A 13,929-nucleotide genomic window follows, 5' to 3' on the forward strand; every position below is an offset into this window, starting at 1 on the left:
GCACTGTGGTAAATCATTTTTACGGGTTGTTTCAGTTTCAATGTTATATAATCCTAGTGGTTCTCAAAGTGTGATCCCAGAAGCATCATTATTAGACATGCAAATTCTCAAGTGAGTCCCCATACTTACTGAATCAGACACTCTGGGGATGGGCCCCAGCAATCTGTGTTTTAAAAGCCCCTCAGGGGATTCTAGTGCACCTCCTTGAGAGCCATTGTATTTCTCCCCGCTGCTAAAGAGTTGTGTTCCTTCTGAACAGTTGCCAATACTGAGACCAACCAAGGAGAACTGAGTAGACTGGGGTGAGCAAGAGAAGAAGCAAGTGGAGAAAGAACTTAGGAACAACTGTGGATTTTTCCTGAGAATCGGATACCAGAGAGCTGCTGAAGACACTGCCCTGCCAAGTCTTTAGATGCTATGAGAAGAGTTGGGAAACAAGTACATCCTCAGCATCTGTAATGTTTGGGTTTTAAAAAGCAGTGACAAAGGACATTTCAACATGCAATTGAAACAACATGCTCTTGAAAAAAATGTGCTCTGCCTGGCCCTGTCCTCCCCACTGTTGCCTAGTGATCCTCCTTCCATGATATTTGTTTGGTTAATTTATACAGAGATATGGATGAAATGAGGCCCCATAATAACGTCGATGATCACCGTGATGACAATAATAGCACTAGCTAGAGAATGACAGGCACTGTGCTAATTTTGTATGGGTTTTCTTATTCGATCCTTATAATATCTTTATGAGGGACTATTGTTATCTACAGTTTTATAGGTTAAAAAAAACAAGGTCGGGAAAGGTCAAGTAACTTGTGTAGTAGGCAAAATAATGGCTTCCCAAAGATGTCCACATCCTGATTCCTGAAAACTGTGCATTGTTATATTACATATCAAAGGGACTTTGCAGATGTTATTAAAAATGGTGAAATGGGGAGATTATCTTAGATTATCTAGAAGGGTCCAAAACAGTCACAAGAGTCCTTATAAGAGGGAGGCAGTAGGGTCAGAATCAGAGAAGGAGATGTGATAATGGAAGCAAAAGTCAGAGTGATGTAGCCACGATCCAAGTAATGTGGACAGCCTCTAAAGGCTGGAAAAGGCAAGAAGCTGATTCTCCCCTACAGCGTCCAGAAGGAACAGATTTCTGCAACACCTTCATTTTAGCCCCATGAGACCCATTTCTGACTTCTGACCTCCAGAGTTGTAAGGTAATACAACTGTATTTTTTTAAGCTACTGTTTGCGTTAATTTTTTACAGCAGCAATAGGAAATGTAATACATTTGTCAAGGTCACACAGCCATTAGGTCATAGGGGCAGGAATATAACATCACACTGTCTGATTCCAGAACCCACCCTCAATTTGAATCCTTGCAAAGGTATTTAGGATCTACCCTACAGGGATGTGAATGTCAAGTGAGGTGAAGACACATGGATATTCTCTCCCAAGTTTTCTTCTTTCCTCATCAATCACCAATCTAGCTATGAGAAGGCTCTTTAGTTCTTGGATGAGGCTTTGTGGCAAACAGGGGGACATTCCACATGGATTACTTTAAACTCCTCCTCTAAATGTGTTACTAGCTGAATTTGCCAATGGAGCAGGGTTCCTTTTTGGGTGGTAGAACTGTCTCCGTGTTTAAGTGCTTCACAATAGGTTGCTTGGTAAGTGAAAGATGGTTTTTCTCTTGCTTCCTGAATGAACAATCTACAGGGGTAGGTGCTAGTCAAACACATTCACTTCTTTACTTTCAAGGGAACCACCAGTTCCTGCTTACCTGAACATTCTAGAAGGAAGCAGCAAGGAATTGTTTTCACAAGTCATGTCCCACCTTCATGGCTACCTTCTCTGAGGTTCTTTCTTAACTGTAATGTGGGGATGGTATTGTTTGCTCCAAGCAGCACACAGACTCTTCCTGAAGATCTATGAGTTTATAGATGTGGAAATGCTCTCAAAACTCAAAAACTTCAGCTCTGCCAAATGCTTATTATTGTTTCCTTAACAGATTCCTTATTGCCACCTTTTAACTTCATTGTCAGTGCAAAAATAAAAAGTGTTGACAGGCTGGATGGAATCTTGTGACTCAGGCATTTGGTGTCTGTGGGAGAGTGAGGAGGAAGGAGAAGTTAGCAATTGGAGACACTTAAGAAATTGGAGAAAAACCCTAGCTCAAAGAGTTGAAATCAGGATAAATTCATATAGAAAAACTTCAAAGTAAATGCTTTTTCTAGTGTTCAAGATTGAAAATGAGAAGTACCTTTCCAATAATTGGCCTTCAAAGCATTTATGAAGACATTATCAACACATTTAAGATGGGGAACCCGATGGGAACCTAAGCATTTTCAAAAATCTCATTGCTGGCAGTAAGATGTGAGAAATGAAAAGAGGAACATTTAATTTCTTCTCATCCTTCAGGATCCATCTGAAGTCACATATCTTTTCTGAAGGCTTCCCTAACCACCCCAGCTCATGGGAATGGTTCATTGTGTAGACACGCCATGTTTCATCTCTGCCATTCATGGGCACTTGGCATTCACTGTGTATCAGGAATTTTATTTGTTTGAAAACCAACTGGATTTTAAGCTGTATGCTCTAGGTCCTCCCAGGGCTTAGAATAATACAGACTACATCGGATCAGGTGATGTATTCAATTTCTAGAAAGCTTTTGCTTACAACTAAAGGACTCATACCCTATCGCCTTGTGGCTTTTCCTAAGCTTTTGGTGTCATCCTCCTGGCTCCCTCATTCTAATTCTCTTCCTTTGATTTACTGTCATCTTTTCTTTATCCTCCATCAGCTTCCTGTTGGTAGCCCAAAGTCAGAATCCTGGATCTTGAAGCACATGCTGTGGCATACCAGAAAAATCCTTGCTTCTGGACCAAGGCACCCATTTCCCCAACTGCTGGGAATATTGGCAGATGATGGCTCTCAGGTGAGTCATGTTCTAAGTGCTGCCCAGGAGAGCCACCTTACCCAAGGTCACACTTCTTCCTCAGTGTATGTGCATTAAAAAAATGTGGAATATAAAGTCCCCTGCCTCAAGGTGGTTCAACTCTGAAGGGCCACCCCAGCTCAAGAACTCCCTGTGCGATTGACTGAGTCCTTTAGTAAGACTATATTGCAGCTTAACTCCTCCCTCGGCCAGTCTGTCCTGCTTCCTTCACTTTCCCAGAAGTGAGGCTCCTGAGAGCTCTTCCCAATACACTTCCTGCTTACAAACCTCCACGTTGAGTCTGTTTCCTAGAGAAGCTGCTCTATGACAGATCTTACGTATAAATGAGAGGACAAACAGTGTCCACAGCAAGGAGGATTGATGGAGGCCTGCCTCACCTAAAGTCAAGCCAGACCAATCTGGCCACAGCTACCAATTCCTCGCAGTGAACACAGCCATCATCCTGGCCACCACATGCCAGAAAGGTGAAGTTTGGCTACTTCTGGTCTCCATCATTGCTGCCCAGTAGAACTTTCTGTGCCGATGGAAACGTATTCTACATCTTTCCTGTCCAGTGCAATAACCAATAGCTACTTGTGGCTACTGAGCACTAGAAATGCTATGGTGACTAAGGAATTTAATTTTTTACTTTTATTTTATTTTAGTCTCACTTTGTTGCCCAGACTGGAGGGCAGTGGTGTGATCTCAGCTTACTGCAACCCCTACCTCCTGGGTTCAAGTGATTCTCATGCCTCAGTCTCCCGAGTAGCTGGGACTACAAGTGCTTGCTACCATACGTGGCTATTTTTTTTTTTTTTTTTTTGAGGTGGAGTCTCGCTCTGTGCCCAGGCTGGAGTACAGTGGCATGATTTTGGCTCACTGCAACCTCCACCTCCCTGATTCAAGCAATTCCCCTGCCTCAGCCTCCCAAGTAGCTGGGATTGCAGGCACATGCCACCACGTCCAGCAATTTTTTTGTATTTTTAGTACAGACAGCGTTTTGCCACATTGGCCAGATTGGTCTCGACCTCCTGACCTCAGGCAATCCGCCCGATTTTTTGTATTTGTAGTAGAGACAAGGTTTTGCCATATTGGCCAGGATGGTCTCAAATGCCTGACCTCAAGTGATCCACCTGCCTTAGCCTCCCAAAGTGCTGGGATTACAGGCGTGAGCCACTATACCCAGCTAGGAATTTAAATTTTATTGTTAATTAATTTATATTTAAATAGCCACATGTATGTGATGGCTACCATATTGCACAGAGCAGCTTAAGATGATGAGCTGCTTTACAGAGGGAATGTCACAACAGTTCCATTTCCATGTGCCTTTACTTCCACCACCCCATGATCTGGAAACACTTGGTCTGACCCTTAAAAATCATTCTAATGAGGCATATCTAGGAACTGTGTACTAGTGATGTCTAATTATAAAGTGGCCCAATAATGATTCTGAACATTGTTAAATCTGAGTGCCAGAGAACTTTGTTGTAAGTTTAAGTTGATTACAGCACAAAAATCTAGTAATAATCACTCACTTTAATTGTCTATTACCCTGGTGGCCCTTTAAGGAGTTTCTCATTTAGGTAGAGAGATGTAACATCTATCTGTGTATACATTTAAATTAAGGAATTCCCTTTTCTCGATTTTATACTTGTACGGATTTGATGAATGCTTACTTCTTTTCCATTTGGTCTCTGTAATCTTGGGGACTTTGCTTTGTGTTTTGTATATAAGAAAAGGAAAAAAAAGAGCAAGAGATAGCTTCCAGCTTGAGGTGGGAAGGTTCACAGCTTGGAGACCCACAGGAGACCTTTAGTCCTGCCCTGTTCCTTAAACAGGAATGATATCTTATTACTGACCCAGAAATGTCACATGGGACCCACAGTGAGAGCACGTAGCCACACCTTGCCAAGCTTGTGACCACTCCTGCAAAAACATGTACATGCCTGCCGTACAGATAAGAAGCTGTTGGCATCAGCCTGCCTACCAAGGACCAACCCTTACAAAATCAGGCTGTTCTACTAAGTGAAACTGAAATTGAATTCAACGCAAATTGAAAATATTCTATTTACTTAAAGCCTAGAAGGCTGGTGTATGAAGAAGAATCCAGGGACAGGAGATGGTAGTTAAATTTGTAAATTTTTCTTTCTTGTTGCAATTTTATCTTTTCCGAGAAATTTAATGAAGACTCCAGAGAAAAGAATTAAATGTCTGCTGGTTCAATTAGCAAATAATGAAAAGGTCGAAAGGAGCACCATGCACTGTGTGCTGAGCTGCTAGATCAGCCTATTCTTAGAGTAAAATTCTTTTCCGTGCTGTTCACAGTCGCATTTTGCCACCCACAAACCATACAGATGAGTGTTGGTGTGAGAAGCAAAAACCGCGAGCTGGTACAGATCATCCTCCACAAGGTGAAAGGGTCTTGGTCCCTGGGGAGCATCTCATGACACCCACGCAGGAGTGATGGGCAGAGTAGAGGCCATGGATTTCAGGAGGGACCCGTCTGTTGTTAAATGCACACTTTGAGAAGATTCTAATAATCGTTGGTGCTGAATACATTTTTAACCAGCCTGTTCTTAGGACCACATGCAGGGGAAGCCTCAGGAGCAAAACAGACTTGTGAGCAAGGATTTCAAGGGCTCCCAGCAGTCCCTGACAGCATTTGGAAAGCCACCCCTGTCCCCACCCTGCCCCAGTTGTACGTAGAAAAGAAAGATTACTGTAACACACACATCCCCTACAGAAGCTAAAACCAAAGATAAACTATGATGCTTTGGAATTCATTAGAACTTTGGTTTTAATGTTTTAAAAATCAAGCCTCCAGGAGACTGAGGCAGGAGAATCGCTTGAACCTGGGAGGCAGAGTTTGCAGTGAGCCGAGATCGCGCCACTGCACTCCAACCTGGGTGAAAGAGCAAGACTCCGTCCCCCAGCTGCCCCTACCCAAAAAATCAAGTCTTCCTAGAAATACTAGGTAAAGGAAGGGAAGAGGCAGTTAAGTATAGACTCCTTTCACCTCAGCACCATGGTGACAGTCTCCCTGCTCATGCTGGGACCACCCCAAACAGCTTTTACCACCGAAACTGAGAGACTCAATGAGCAAGGCATCATATAGCTTCTTTTTCAGCTTTAAATCAAGTTCTCTTTTGGTCACATAAAAGCCTCATTTTTAGGAAATACACGCTGAAATGCTTAATGATAAAGGGGTATGGCTATGATATATATAACTGACCCATAAAAAAATGTGTGTCTCTATATCTCTGGACATATATGTATGTTTTCATATACACACATGTATATATGTTCATATACTTACATGTGTGTTCATATATATACATGTGTGCTCATGTGTTCATATACATATGTGTGTATCTTTCATATATACATTCATGTTCATATAAATGTGTGTATATGTTCGTAAACATGTGTGATCATATACATATGTGTGTTCATATACATATGTGTATACATATTAATATTAATATATGTTTGCATGTGGTGCGAAGACAAACTAGAACAAATGATAAAGCAAACAGGGTGAAATGTAAACAGTAGGTGAATCTAGGGAAAGGGAATTTGAGTAGTCTTTGAGCTGTTTTTATTTATTTATTTGCTTATTAGAGATAGGGATTTGCTATGTTGCTGAGGCTGGAGTACAGTGGCTATTCACAGGCACGATCACAGTGTACTTGCACCTGCTGTGGCTGGAGACAGGATTATGGCTCAGAAACGTGAGAATATCTCTAGCTAATTTCTTCCTCTTTTTCCTTAAAGTACTATATCCAAGGATATTGGATGTTTAAGGTTTTAAAAGTAACTAAAGTATCTCAAACCACTTTAAAATATAGGAAAAACAAACTATATGAAGGAAAGAAAACTCCCAAATTATTTATGCCACTCTTTTATTTTATTTTTTGGTCTCTTGTATAAGATACAACAGGATCAATACCTTATTAAAAATCAAATCTCTTTGAATGTAGGAAGAGACCTTGATTATTACTGTTTCTCCTGTATTGCCCAACAACAGAAATGTAGAGTGCAATTGAGTAAAGATACGAATAAATGAATAAGCAGCAGCTAAAACAAAGTTCTAAGCAACCCCTCACCTTAAGAATTCATTTTAAAATCTACTAATGTCTAAGCAGAGGCATTGTTATCTATGGAGTTCTCTCGACATATTTTTATCCCTCTCTTCTCTATTCTTTTTTAGACCTCTCTATCTAAAGCTTACAAGGGCCATTAGGAAAATGAAAATGTAAGGTACAAACTGGGAGAAGATATTTGCTATATACATAACTGACATAGGATTAATATCTAGAAAACAGAATTCATTCCTACAAATAAATTAGAATTAGACAAACAATTCAAAAGAAAAATTGTCAAAAACCTGAATAGGCATTTTACTGAAGAGAAAGCACAAATGGCCAAAATACTTGCAAATATGTTCAAAGTCATAAGCAAGTGGAAAAAACAGAACCGCAAAGATCCTGTCATAACCACTAGATTGGCAAAAATTTCAAAGTCTGACCATATCAAAGTGCTAACAAAGACATAGAACAATGGCACCCCTATACTGCTGGAGGGAATAAAAATTGGCACAGCCACTTTGGAAAACAATTTGGCATTATATAGCAAAGTTGAAGGTATGCACACCCTATGACCCAACAATTCCAGTCCTGTGTATGCCTGAGAAACTTCAGCAAAGACGCAGTGGAGACTGTGTGCAAAAATATTCATAATAATACTTTTATAATGTAAGCCATCCAAAGTCTGCCAACAGTACTAACAACTTGAGGCATATCATATCACGAGACACTCTACAGCACTGAAAATGTATAAACAACAGCTGTGTGCATCAACAAAGATGGCCCTCAGGAACACGACGTTGGGTGAAAAAAAAGCAAATTGCAGGAGAATGCATACATTATGAGCCCATTCATGGAAAGTTCATAAGTGATATGTTTTTAGGAATAGAAATATATGTGGTAAAAGTATAAAGAATAAGATAACGATAAACAAAAATTCACAGTAGTGACTACCTCTGTTCAGGGCAAAAAAGTAATGTGACCAGGACAAGGTACATGGGCCTTTAAAGAAAATGCTAATGGTCTATTTCTTAAAAGGAGAAGTAGGCACACATTCATTGTATTGTTATTCTTTACAGTATATATATTTACAAATATTATTTGGAGTGTAGTCAATATTTAATAAAAATGACATTTAAGAATTGATAAAGAAACAAATGACTGAAAATATTTTCTTCAGGACTTGCTGGAAGCAGAAAAGGAATACAGCTACCTACCCATCCATTAGGCTCTGACAATCTTTCCCTCCAAACATGTCAGAGTTGTCTACTTGTCTCTTGGTTCCTCTTTGCTCACTTACACCAAAACCAACTATCACTCAGAGGTACCAGTTGTCTGGGCCTGGAGGAGGGTTTCATGATGCTCATCTGAAGCAGCAGCCAAGCTTTTCTATCTGTCATCCTACCCCTCATTAAAATTCAGGCCTCCTCCAGGTACGAATGACAAGCGCATTACCCTGTTCACAGGGGTGCACACATATCCGATTTCTGCAGCTTGATTGGGTTATTATTACATCCAAATATTACTGAAAGCCATTATTACCTGACTCTTGACTTTGACTGATTTTATAATATTTGTACACATTTCATACTGATAACAGAGCACTACATTTAAAACAAATCTTCTCCCTCTCCTCCAATCAGAACCTGAAATCTTAAAAAGCTCCTCGAAACACAGACACCTGTCTCTTTCTCTTATTACAACCATGTAGCAACCGCCCCTTAAACCAAAAGTAAAATTTAAAGTGAATGGTGCAGCTATTGTCATTACAGCACTTAAAAAGAAAAAAATAAATCTAGCTGCAGTGAAACATTACTCCTCACCCGGATGATTAAAGAAAACATTCATGTCTCCCTTCCTCTGCCCCAGCACCATCTGCCACCCAGTGGATGGGAAGGGAGAAGGTTTTGCTACAATTTCAGTATCATGACAATTAAAAAAATTAATTTTTTCATATCAATCACTACAGGTAAATCAGGCTTGATTGCCAGTAACATTCCAATACAGCAAAAATTAGAAATTGGTTTTATTAGTCCATTTTCACACTGCTGATAAAGACATACCTAAGACTGCATAATTTATAAAGAAAGAGAGGTTTAATGGACTCACAGTTTCATGGTGGAAGGCGAAAGGCGTGTCTTACATGGTGGCAGACAAGAGAGAATGAGAGCCAAGCAAAAGGGGTTTCCCCTTATAAAATCATCAGCTCTTGTGAGAGTTATTCACTACCATGAAACAGTATGGAGAAAACTGCTCCCATGATTCAATTATCTCCCACCAGGTCCCTCCTACAACACATGGCAATAAAGGGAACTACAATTCAAGATGAGATTGGGGTGGAGACACAGCCAAACCATATCACTGGTTAAAAAGAACAAATTATTCTAAATGACCTTCCTGGAAGACTCCATCACTGGGTACCCTGAGTGACTTAGTACTAAAGATGCGCTTAGTAACTGCCTTAAAAATACAACCACTGGCCGGGCACCGTGGCTCACGCCTGTAATCCCAGCACTCTGGGAGGCCGAGGCGGGGGGATCACGAGGTCAGAAGATCAAGACCATCCTGGCTAACACAGTGAAACCCCATCTCTACTAAAAAATATATATATCTACAAAAAATTAGCCAGGCATAGTGGCAGGTGCCTGTAGTCCCAGCTACTCGGGAGGCTGAGGCAGGAGAATGGCGTGAACCTGGGAGGCGGAGCTTGCAGTGAGCCGAGATTGCCCCACTGCACTCCAGCCTGGGCGACAGAGCCAGACCCCATCTCAAAAAAAAAAAAAAAAATACAACCTCCTACCTCAGCATACTGTGCTACTGAACTGGCTTCAATTGCATAAACTCTCCTAGCTCCAGCCTGTACAGCAAAAAATGACAGGATTCCTGATCCACAACCAACATCTAGAACCACCTGAAAGGAAAGAAGACAAACAAACAAAAAAAAAGTGTGAAAACACAAACAAGGGCTTGGCTACTGGCACAAAGCTAGCTTTGGGTGTTGAGGTCAGACTTATTAAAACACTAGCTTTGATGTTTCTAGTGGCCTTACCTTGGCAAGGTTATGAATCTTTGTGAGACTTGTTTTTCTTACATGTTAAATGGGGTTAATAACAAACACTCTTAGAATTGGATCTAGAGATTAAATAATATGAAAGTATGCAAAGCACTTGGCACATAATTGGTGTTTCACAAATTATTGCTATTATTATAATTTCTTCGTAACAGGGATTGCTTTGAGGATGCTTAGGGCCAAGAGAAGTAGTGTCACAAATGAGCTCGCTCCACCAATTCTATCAGCATAAACAAACGAAAACTGTGGCCAATAACTTTTGGAATGATATACCCAGGTTTAGAAATCACTGAAGATAGTCTTGAAAAATTCAAAAGTGAAGGGTGTGCTTTTATACCAGGCCCCCTCCATAAAGTTGGGAAGGTTTCTATGGAGGGTAGGAGCAGATGAAGGTAGTGAAGTGACGAAATTTGTCTTCCACTCTCTGTGTTCAGACCTGGATCTTAGATCAAGAAAACCACCATTTACTGGCATAAAAAGGCCAACACTTAACTCTGCATGCAAGGGATGGATGGTATGTGGTCAACCCCCCTCCCCAAGCACTGCTGGAGCTAAGGCCTGAATCTCAGCCTGATCATTGAAATTTCAAGTTACTGTATTTCTGTCTCATTGATGCCTTTTAGTCTCAGCATCTTTTGGCACTAGCTTTGAACAAGACATTTTCCTTGGCTTTACCTCCTCACAATAACAATATGAATAGACAACATTACTGTGCCCATGTAATAGGAAAAAAAAAGAAACCCTGAAAATCGGAGACATCGAACAATCACCTCAAGTTCAGCTGGCAATAAATAGGGAGGCTAAGAGTTGACTCTGAACATGTCTGCCTTCATGCTCATGTTTTGTATTATCATACATTGCTTGCTGACATTCGTCTTCTATAAAACTGACATTTCAACACAGCAATACCAATAGACAACGGTTGACAAGGAAACAAAGTAATATGTTTTGTTGGAAAATTTAGAAAAGTTAAAAAAATTATAGAAGAAAAAATTGGCCAAAAAACAAGAAATATTAAGGGGTGTGTGTGTGTGTGTGCATTTTAACTGCAATATCACACTGTGATGACACAGATACTGTGCCATTATTCTAAGAGAACATGCTGTTAGTAATGGGTTCACAGTGCTCACTTATATTAATCTAGAGCTGTGGCTGTATTCCATACGGTTTCCCAGGGTTTGGGTAATTAGGAGCATTACCAATTTAAAATGTCACCCAGACTCCAAAATTGGCTATCAGGCTGTCTATACTTTTAGAAATTTTAGTATTCTCTTTTCCTCATCCTCCCCAGGAAATACATCATCTTCATGTGGCCATGGTCTGTTGCAAGAACACTCACAACTGCCATTTAAGAAATGGAGGCTGTTAAGTTGGAGAATGCAATCCATGGTCCCAAAGAAAAATGTACTACATTCAGAAGAAACTTTCTAGAACTTTCTTCGATTAAAAGTACTACACCCCAGATTTCAAGTTCAGCCCAAGGTATGGCTGCAAAGTTAAGAGACAATGGAAATTGCACCTGGATGCTCTAGGAACAGGTGCCCTGGAAATGTGTAAATGAAGTTCTTTATCTAATTTATTAAGATGGCACGAAGCACATCTTAGGGCAGTGTTTTCCAGTTCTCATGATGCTGAAGACTCAAAACTAAAGGAACATCTTACCATTAGCAGAGAGATGGGGGAAAGGAAATAGGGAGAAAGAAAAAGAGACAGAGATGAGAGGGAGCCTTATGTGGTTAGGCTTTTGGAAAATTGGTCCATTTGGTAAAAAGATACTTTAACAGACCCAGGTCATATCTAGAGAAGTAGTGACAAATTATAAGCTGAGAAAATTTTCTAAAAATGCAAGCCAAAGTAACTTTAATCATTTGGCTATTTCAAAACAGAGTTAGGCCTTGAAAAAGAATCCAATCTTTTGCTAGCACTGTCCAGATAAGTCCATCTGCTGCCCACTTATGTGGATATTAAAAAATCTTGACAAGTAAATTTTCAGTCATGCAATGGGAAGAGACAGTGAGGAGGTAGAGGGACATTTCCCCTTCTCTACATAAGCCATGCAACTTTGGAAAACAAAGCCTTGGAGGACCAAGGATAAATTCTGTGGGGAAAAAGAACTAATAGTCAAAGCAAATATTTAGGCTCTAATGGAAATACACTACCTCAGCCCTTTCCACCTGTGGTTTCCAATACTGTGGAAGAAGAAAAGTCATTAACGTGGGTAATTCCATTATGCTTTCTTACATAGCACCTTAGGAAGCATTGCAGCTGCCTCTAATTGTATTTATTTGTTCTTATAGAGATAATATTGAGCTCATTTCTTATTCTACCATTGGTAGATCATCACAGAAGTGGATATATTTCAGGAACTTGGCAGACATTAAGTTATACTTCCATGCTCTGGGAAAAAATATCTCCCCTCAGGCAGAGGCAAAATAGAGTAACTAAGTATCCTTGTATATGTAGAGCAGTTTACGGTTTCCAAAGGATGTTTGCCTGACATTATCTATTTGATCCTCATGCCTCTCGGGAATACAGAGTACATAGAGTTTTGTGCCCATTTTATCGATAAGCTGAGGCTCAGAGATACCAAGTAGCCAGCCCAAGCAGGTAGCATTGGCAGAGTTGGGATGAAAATACAGTGTTTAGCTCTTTGCACCACTCTCACTTTTTGTGCAGAAAAAAAAAGAAATGAGCGGACTGTGAAGAGATGCATATCTGGCCATATCACACTTCTAATAGTTCCACACATCTGGAGGAGAAGGAGAAGGAGAAGGTCTCTCTGGTATGTTGTCCTTAGTCCTGAGCCATCCAGTAATGACTGACCTTTCTGGCCTCTTCTTTTATACTTCTCTCCCTTCTTCCACACACACCCTGGGCTAGGAATCATGTCCCTTTACTTCATTCTGTGCTCCCTCATGTGCAATTCTCTGTGGCAGTGGGAGCCATCACCCCATACCAAATGTTCACGCTTTCTCAGAATGCAGTTGCCAGGAAGCAGCTGCCTACCCAAGACTACATCTCTCTACCCCCTTGCATCTACATGCATGGCCAGTGGAATGTGAGGCAAAGTGATGAGTGTCACTTCTGGGCCAAGGTGGTTAAAGGTCCAGCATACTTTCCCTGCACTGAAGATGAAAACAGCCTGAATCTCTGGATCACCACTTTGGGAAGAGCCAGTCAGAACACACTGGACATGTCATAAGCAAGAAATAAATTTCATTATGATAAACAGCTGAGATTTGGGGATCATTTCAGTAGTTGGCATCCACTGATCAATACGTTTCCCTTAGATAACACTCCCTCCTCTCATTTTTCTACCTGGGAAACATCCTTCAAGACCTAGCTCACATCTCATATCTCAGGGATGCGTTCCCTGATTCCCCAGTCGGGGTGGGCTGGGCTGTCTGGCACCTTTGCATGTCACTCTCTAACAGCACTTATCACAGGATATGACAAGTAGTTCTTTACATGGTTGTCTTTCCTGCTTAGCCTGTGAGCTTACCAAAGACAGGAATCACATCACCTCTCAGTACCTAGTGAGCACAGCAGGAAATATAAAAACCATTAATAAATACTTGTTGCATAAATGGCTGAATGGGATGGCCCAAGACAGCAGTCTTTTAATTCCAACATCACTTTGAAATATCTTCGGAAAAGGCCAATGACTTTTGTCTAACATTTGGACTCCGGGAATGCTCTTGCATTACAAGGCAGCACCCAAAGAGGATGAGCTCAGTATGCCCTTGCCTTATTCAAGATTCATAGCCTGTAATGTTTCACTCAACCTTCCTTGTCTTTTGCATTCAGGCCTCTTTCTTATTTCTTGGCCTCCAAGTCACCCCATGC

The 13,929-nt window shown here is 40.7% G+C and overlaps 1 pseudogene; it reads right to left on the reverse strand.

The window, feature by feature from the left end:
* LOC100602888 overlaps positions 1–13,929 on the reverse strand; it is a 152,836-nt pseudogene that overhangs the window by 81,746 nt on the left and 57,161 nt on the right.

The sequence above is a fragment of the Nomascus leucogenys genome, chromosome 1a, assembly GCF_006542625.1.
Source record: "Nomascus leucogenys isolate Asia chromosome 1a, Asia_NLE_v1, whole genome shotgun sequence".
NCBI classification, from domain to species: domain Eukaryota; kingdom Metazoa; phylum Chordata; class Mammalia; order Primates; family Hylobatidae; genus Nomascus; species Nomascus leucogenys.